At 35.2% G+C, this 6,862-nt stretch overlaps 1 protein-coding gene across 7 annotated transcripts in view; it reads right to left on the reverse strand.

Annotated features, from left to right (window-relative positions):
- The window catches only part of tn (tripartite motif containing protein thin), a 229,808-nt gene that overhangs the window by 91,119 nt on the left and 131,827 nt on the right, over positions 1-6,862 (reverse strand). The gene's annotated exons all lie outside the window — the stretch shown is intronic.

The raw sequence follows: 6,862 nt of genomic DNA on the forward strand, positions 1-6,862 counted from the left end.
ATTTGATGGTTTGGTGGAGCCCCAGAGCTCAATTCCATATGTCCAAATTGGTCTGATTATTGTAGTTTATACTAATTTTTCGTAATGAATGGGAAGTTTAGAGCGTTTGTCAAGTAAGTGTTGTAGCAATCGGAATCTACGAGCAGTTTCCTGTCGTTTCAGTCTTGTGTGTGGATTCCAAGTAAGTCTCTTGTCAAGATCATTAGTTATTAATTTGATTTAGTCAATATTTTAAAGTAATAGGAAAGGCACTATTACTTAAACTAATTTAAAATATTGACTAAATCAAATTAATAACTAATTAAAATAAAAAAAAAAAAGTTCTTATTTTTTTTTTTAAATAGTATGAAAAAAGATGTATTATTTCGTACTTAAGCGATGAGGTGTTACTCAATTATTTTATTCTTTATGTTTTGTTTTTTTATTTATATTGTTCCCTTCATAACGCCTTGGTGATTGCAGGTCGAGGTGCAATACATGTTTACTGTCACAGAGCAAATATGATGGCATCACAGAGTGCAGAGTTGAAGTATAAGCTGGAACATAGCACTTAGGGATAAAAGGCCGGTTATGGGCCAGGGCAATGAGTCTTTTTGGACTTTAGACATTCACGTGACCTTGGACTTTGGACTCTAACCTCGAACCTACCTTAATCACTGGTAACGTGACCTATGGCGGGAGATTTGAATTTAAATTTTTCTTCGACCTAACCTTAAACATCCACGTGATCGGTGACGTGGTCATTAGGCAGCCAATCAGAAGCTAGCATTTTGATCACATGGCCCATGGGGGCTGGGTGTGCCCGGACGTCATTTTATTTTCCTTTTGTTTATCCCCACCACCCATCGAAGGGCTAGGTAACCACTTCGTTATAATATATTATAACCTCTGTACGCCATTTTGCTTTTTCTTGCAACTTGAGAGATTGAGGGTTTTAGACGTTCCATCGTGTGCCCAGCCACCATGTTTTTATACTGTTTGAGAGACTTACGGGTTTTGTGGAGCCTGAGTGTGCCCGACCGCAGTGATGAAGGCTGTTTGCAGTTTGCATTCGCATTGGAGAGACTTGAGTTTAGTTTAGTTATTTCTGTTAATTTGAAATATAGTTTTCATTTGTTAACTTCCATTATATTTTCTAAAGAAAATTACCCTGTATGGAGCGCTTCATGCATCCAGTATTAAACAGATTAAAGGTATGGTCGGTGAATCTACTTTAACGCTGCGAGGGAATAAGATTTCGTCCCACATCAAACATCAACACACAGCAAACATCATTTTAGTTAAATAAGGTCTCAACCACAAGGATTTGAAGGATACCATTATAGTAGGATATGATTACGGTATGTACTTTTCCCTAAATTTCCTATTACTTTAGCCTTTTCCCTAAATTACATATAAAAATGATTGACCGTACTGAATAAGAAGGAGATGCGGTCAAAATAAAAATAAATACCTAAGAACCATTTATTTTTCGGCGTTATCCCACTTTTCATGGCTGAAAAAGATACAAAACAATTAAAAGTATATCGGCAATGTAAGATAATAAGATGGCCACAAAATAAACCAAGGTGTGTTTAAAAATTATGTCAATATAAATGAAAAAATATATAAAAATGAACAAAGAGAATAACAAATTAGGTGTAATGTACTTGTTAACTGCCATTTCGCCCACTCCTCTTGGTACCTTATTTAGTTAATTTTTTCTCTTTTGGACCTTTATTGTATTCTTATTTTCCGTCCTTTTGTGTTGACAGTGCTTTTTTATTTACTTTTTATTAGTTATTATTTCCTTTTTCATTATTTTTCAAAAACCTTTTTTTAATTTTTGTTTATTTATGCTTTTCACTGTGCATATTATTTTTATTTTCAGTATATGTATTGGGTTGTAAAATAAGTTGGTAGCGTTTTCAATATTTCAGTTTACTCCATCCTCTCTGTGTTTATAAAATCATGTTTACTTGGTCAAAAATATTCTAAAAAAGGATCAGTTAAGGTGCTTTTATGCATCAGTTTCAACCGAGATTCCTTATCTTTAAGTGGTATTTTGCTTCCTCAAAATGGAAGAGAAAAAATTCATTTTCGTCATTTCACCAGATCTTGCCCTAACAGATTTTCACTTATTTCGGGCCCTTCAAAACTCTCTTAACGGGAAACACTTTAATTTGGTCGAGAACTGCGAAACCCACGTCTATACGTGAAATACTCCTATGAGTTCGTTACGCCAAACTCTGAGAAATTCTAGGGGGAAGGAATTTAAAATTTACCTGAAGAATTGCAACATGTAATAGATCAAAATGAGTCATATTTAATTGATTAAACATATTTACAAGAATCCGAAATTCTTATTGAAATCGCTTCAGTAATTCAGTAAAAAACGCTAAAAACTTATTTTACAACCAAATATAAATGATAGACCACATTATTCAAAATAAGAAAGGAGATGGTTGGGGTGGGGTCAGAGAACAAAAAATATTTAACAAATATTTATTGCCGACGTTTTGCCACACATCATTGGGCACAATCTGGACTAAAAAAGATACAACACAACTAACAATTTGTAGGCAATATAAGATAATAAGACGACAATAAAAACACCAATCAGAACCACTCACCTGTCTTTCCAAGATATAGATGAATAAAGGCAGAAGTGAGATAGACATAAATAAATGAATGGCAAAGGCAGAAGTGAGATAGACATAAATAAATGAATGGCAAAGGCAGAAGTGAGATAGATGGCAAAGGCAGAAGTGAGATAGACATAAATAAATGAATGGCAAAGGCAGAAGGGAGATAGACATAGAGTGAGATAGACATAGATGAGTGAATGGCAAAGGCAGAAGGGAGATAGACATAGATGAGTGAATGGCCAAGACAGAAGTGGGATAGACATATATAAATGAATGGCAAAGACAGAAGTGGGATAGACATAGAATGAGATAGACATAGAAGAGTGAATGTCAAAGGCAGAAGTGGAATAGACATAAATAAATGAATGGCAAAGACAGAAGTGGGATAGACATAGAGTGAGATAGACATTGATGAGTGAGTGACAAAGGCAGAAGTGGGATAGACATAGGTGAATAAGACAGAAGTGGGATAGACATAAATGAATGAATGGCAAAGACAGAAGTGGGATAGACATAGATGAGTGAATGACAAAGGCAGAAGTGGGATAGACATAGAGTGAGATAGACATAGATGAGTGAATGACAAAGGCAGAAGTGGGATAGACATAGAAGAGTGAATGTCAAAGGCAGAAGTGAGATAGACATAAATGAATGAATGGCAAAGACAGAAGTAGAATAGACATAGAGTGAGATAGACATAGATGAGTGAACGGCAAAGGCAGAAGTGGGATAGACATGTATGGATGAATGGCTAGGACAGAAGTGGGATAGACATGTATGGATGAATGGCAAAGACAGAAGTGGGATAGACATGTATGGATGAATGGCTAAGACATCTCCTGTTCATTTTCTTTTTCCATACTCTGTTTTTTATTTTTTATGTAAACTTATTGATGTACATAATATTTTTGTTCATTTTTATCTAATTTTTAACCCTGTTTTAGTTTACTTGATTGTCATCTTATTATCTTACATTGTCAACATATTTTTAGTTGTTTTGTATCTTTTTTTAAGACCTGAAGAAGCCGTGCGAAATGGGACTACACCTCGATTAATAAATAGTTGATAACTCTTTTTCCCAAAATAAATTAATAACGAATTTAGTATCGGTATCGTTAACTTCGGTTTACATATGACGACAATAGTTCATTATAATGTTGAATTAAAAAGGTGTCTATTTACGGAATAGAATGGGATCTGTAACAGAGGGGGTCGAACGCATCCAATTTGTACCTTGTTCACCGGAACCTTAATACAATTGTCCGTTAAGAGAGGATTCCGTTCAATAGGGGTGTCCCTCAAGAGAGGTTTCTCTGTTTCTGGTTGTAGTTCTCTCAAAAAAACTTTTCAGAGCTTATTTATCTAATACGTTTGATAACTCAAAGTGACACAGTCTGAGATCAAACGAAGAATACTTCTTAATAATAATAGTCTTCACTTCTGGAGACATATAGTATACTCCAGCCAATATAAAAACCAAAATATGAGAAACAAAAGCAAAATTTATAACGTGTTATATTGGTAAAAAAAGTTATTTCATATTATTTTGATGAAAGATATGTGTAATTACTAGTCAAATTGATAAATCTGCCAAGTATAGCTTGGGGGAATACAAGATGATTACATATTTAAAAAGTAAAAAAAAATAATTTTTCAATCGGAGCTCCTCATTTAACCTACCTACAACACGAGGAAACCTAATATAACATCATTTAAAGTGGATTAAATTATAAAAATATGAGAACTTGTAAAGCTGTTTACATTCAATAGTTCCCGAGATTGAGTTTTTTTAAAAGCAACATTTCATAAAGTATGTTCTAAAAAATCTATAGTTAGTGAATTTATTGGGAGAAAATTTTATCTCAGAAAGGATTCGACGTACAAATGTCTATTAGCACTCAAATTAAAGCTAGTTTGTTTGGTTGTTTAGTGGTGCCAAACTTCATTGGTCATCAACGCCATTTATATTTTATTTAATTTTGCTAATATTCGTTAAATTTTATTTATTTTTAATTTTTTTTTTTCTTCCGATCAAGTTATATTTTTGTAAGTAAGTTTTGTGATTTCAAAAACCGAAACACCAATTCTATTGCCTTATCATCGTCTCCAATGGTTTTTGAGATATCTTGGCTTAGTGTAAAATATGGGCATCGTTGGAAAACATGGCTTATTGTTAAATTGTTATTGCAATACTGGCAGTTCGGAGGCGTTTCTTTTGATATAAGTTAGGAGTGGGTGAGCCTCGTGTGACCTATTCTCAGCCAAGTCAGTACAACTTCTTCAATTAAAGCTAGTTTAATGAACTATAAAGTGGTTCCTACCGTTTATTTTCCTAGGAGTAGTGATTTTCATGATATTTGCTAAAATAAATTGATTTATGGTTCGAATAGTTTTTGTTTTAATTTTCAAAATATAAGATGGTCAGGGTTACGGTAAAAAAAAAAAAAATAGTTTATGACTATTTAATGTCTGACGTTTCGCCCCACATTGCAGGGTTGTTTAACCTATCGCTTTGAACAGCCCTGATGAAGCCCTGCAAAGTGGGGCGAAATGTCGGACATTAAATAGTTCTAATACGCATAGGAGGATAATCAGGTAACGAAGGAGAAGACAGGTAAGAAACAAGTGAGTTTGAGTGGTCGAGAAGTTCATCATTGAAGGATTGGTATCTGTTTCTGGCCCGTCGGCAACCTATGGAACATTAAGGTCCAGATGGATGACATGATATGCGACAAAGTAAGAAGCATTGAGGATTTTACGGAGGATTTGGGATTATAAGAAGTGGATAAGGAATTCGATGGTTTAGTGGAGCCCTGGAGCTCAACTCTGAATGTGCAGATAGGCCTTATAAAGTCATTTAAATGAGTCTTTTGTAATCATTTCGAAGTTTAAACTATGACTAGTAAGTATTGTAATAGTCGGAATCGACATGCAGTTTTCTGTCTTTTTAGTCTTGGATAAGGATTCAGTTTGTTTTTACACATATGTAGTAGTAGGTATGGGATCTGTTCGACAGGAATAATTGGTGTATTATTAAGGAATACTGTGGGGCTGGAAATCACTAGATTACGCCGAAGGGTAAATGTGCTTTGTTGGGATTTATTGAAATTTATTCTAATCCTCCAGTCCAAAGGGGCATTATTCACTGACAATAGACATGTGTCATCAGCATACATGGTGAGGAAAATGTTAGGATGGGTTGGGATGTTAGCTGTGAAAACTGTATAAAGGATAGGACCAAGGTTACTACCCTGAGGTACACCAGCAGACTGACGGAATAGGTGTGAATAAGCGCTGCTGTGATTTACTTGAAATAATCTGTCGGAGACATAAGAACGGGTAATGAGGAAGTTTGTAGGGGATAGGAATTTACGGATCTTGTATAGCAGTCATGGGTACCAGACTCGATCAAAAGCCTGTTCTACATCAATAGACAAACAAGAACTTAAAATCAAAATTACCTTCGAGGATACTCCACCTGACGACTAACCAACCTCCACTTTTACTAATTATCCAACAGTTCATTTAATTGTAATACTAGTTCCTCCACCTTATATGTAAAATAATATATAACACGGTGTATATATTTAACAAAAATTAAATACTTGGCTCGTTTAGTAATGAGATTTTCTTGGCAAAGAGCATCTGTTAAACGGTCAGGTTTAGTTGTGTTAAATTGTGTTAGCTAAATCAAGGTATGCGAATATCTCAAGAAGCAGGTCATCTCAGTTTGGCTAAATAATTCATTCAGAAATGTTGTTATATTGAGATGGTGTGAACGCTCTAAGCTGTATAAAAGTTTAGGATAAAATTAAAAATTTAAAAAGCAGCACAACATATCTTGTTGTATATATCCTGTATATATAAGAAGTAACCGGCAGTGGCGAGAGGAGGCCTAGAGCAGCGATTGTGGTCATTAACCCTGCCCACGACATAACGGAACTGAAGCAATTAACCACAGCAGATCAGGCGACATGTTATGTCAGGTGGGGCAGAGTTGCCTTCGCTCTGGTTTCAGCATATATGCCGCCACGAAAAGCGAATGTAAATATAAATGTAGAAGATAATATAGCTGCTGTGGAGGCTGTCGCGCTAAAGTATAGAAGTGTGATAGTCTGTTCCGACACCAATTCGTGGAGCACGGCCTGGGGTTCTGTTCGACAGACGCTAGAGGGAGGTTGGTAGAAGAATGCGTGGCGAGGTGTCAACTGATTATTATGAACGAGCCTTCTGGT

Source organism: Halyomorpha halys, unplaced genomic scaffold (assembly GCF_000696795.3).
Source record: "Halyomorpha halys isolate HHAL.00 unplaced genomic scaffold, Hhal_1.1 Scaffold449.1, whole genome shotgun sequence".
In the NCBI taxonomy this organism is placed as follows: domain Eukaryota; kingdom Metazoa; phylum Arthropoda; class Insecta; order Hemiptera; family Pentatomidae; genus Halyomorpha; species Halyomorpha halys.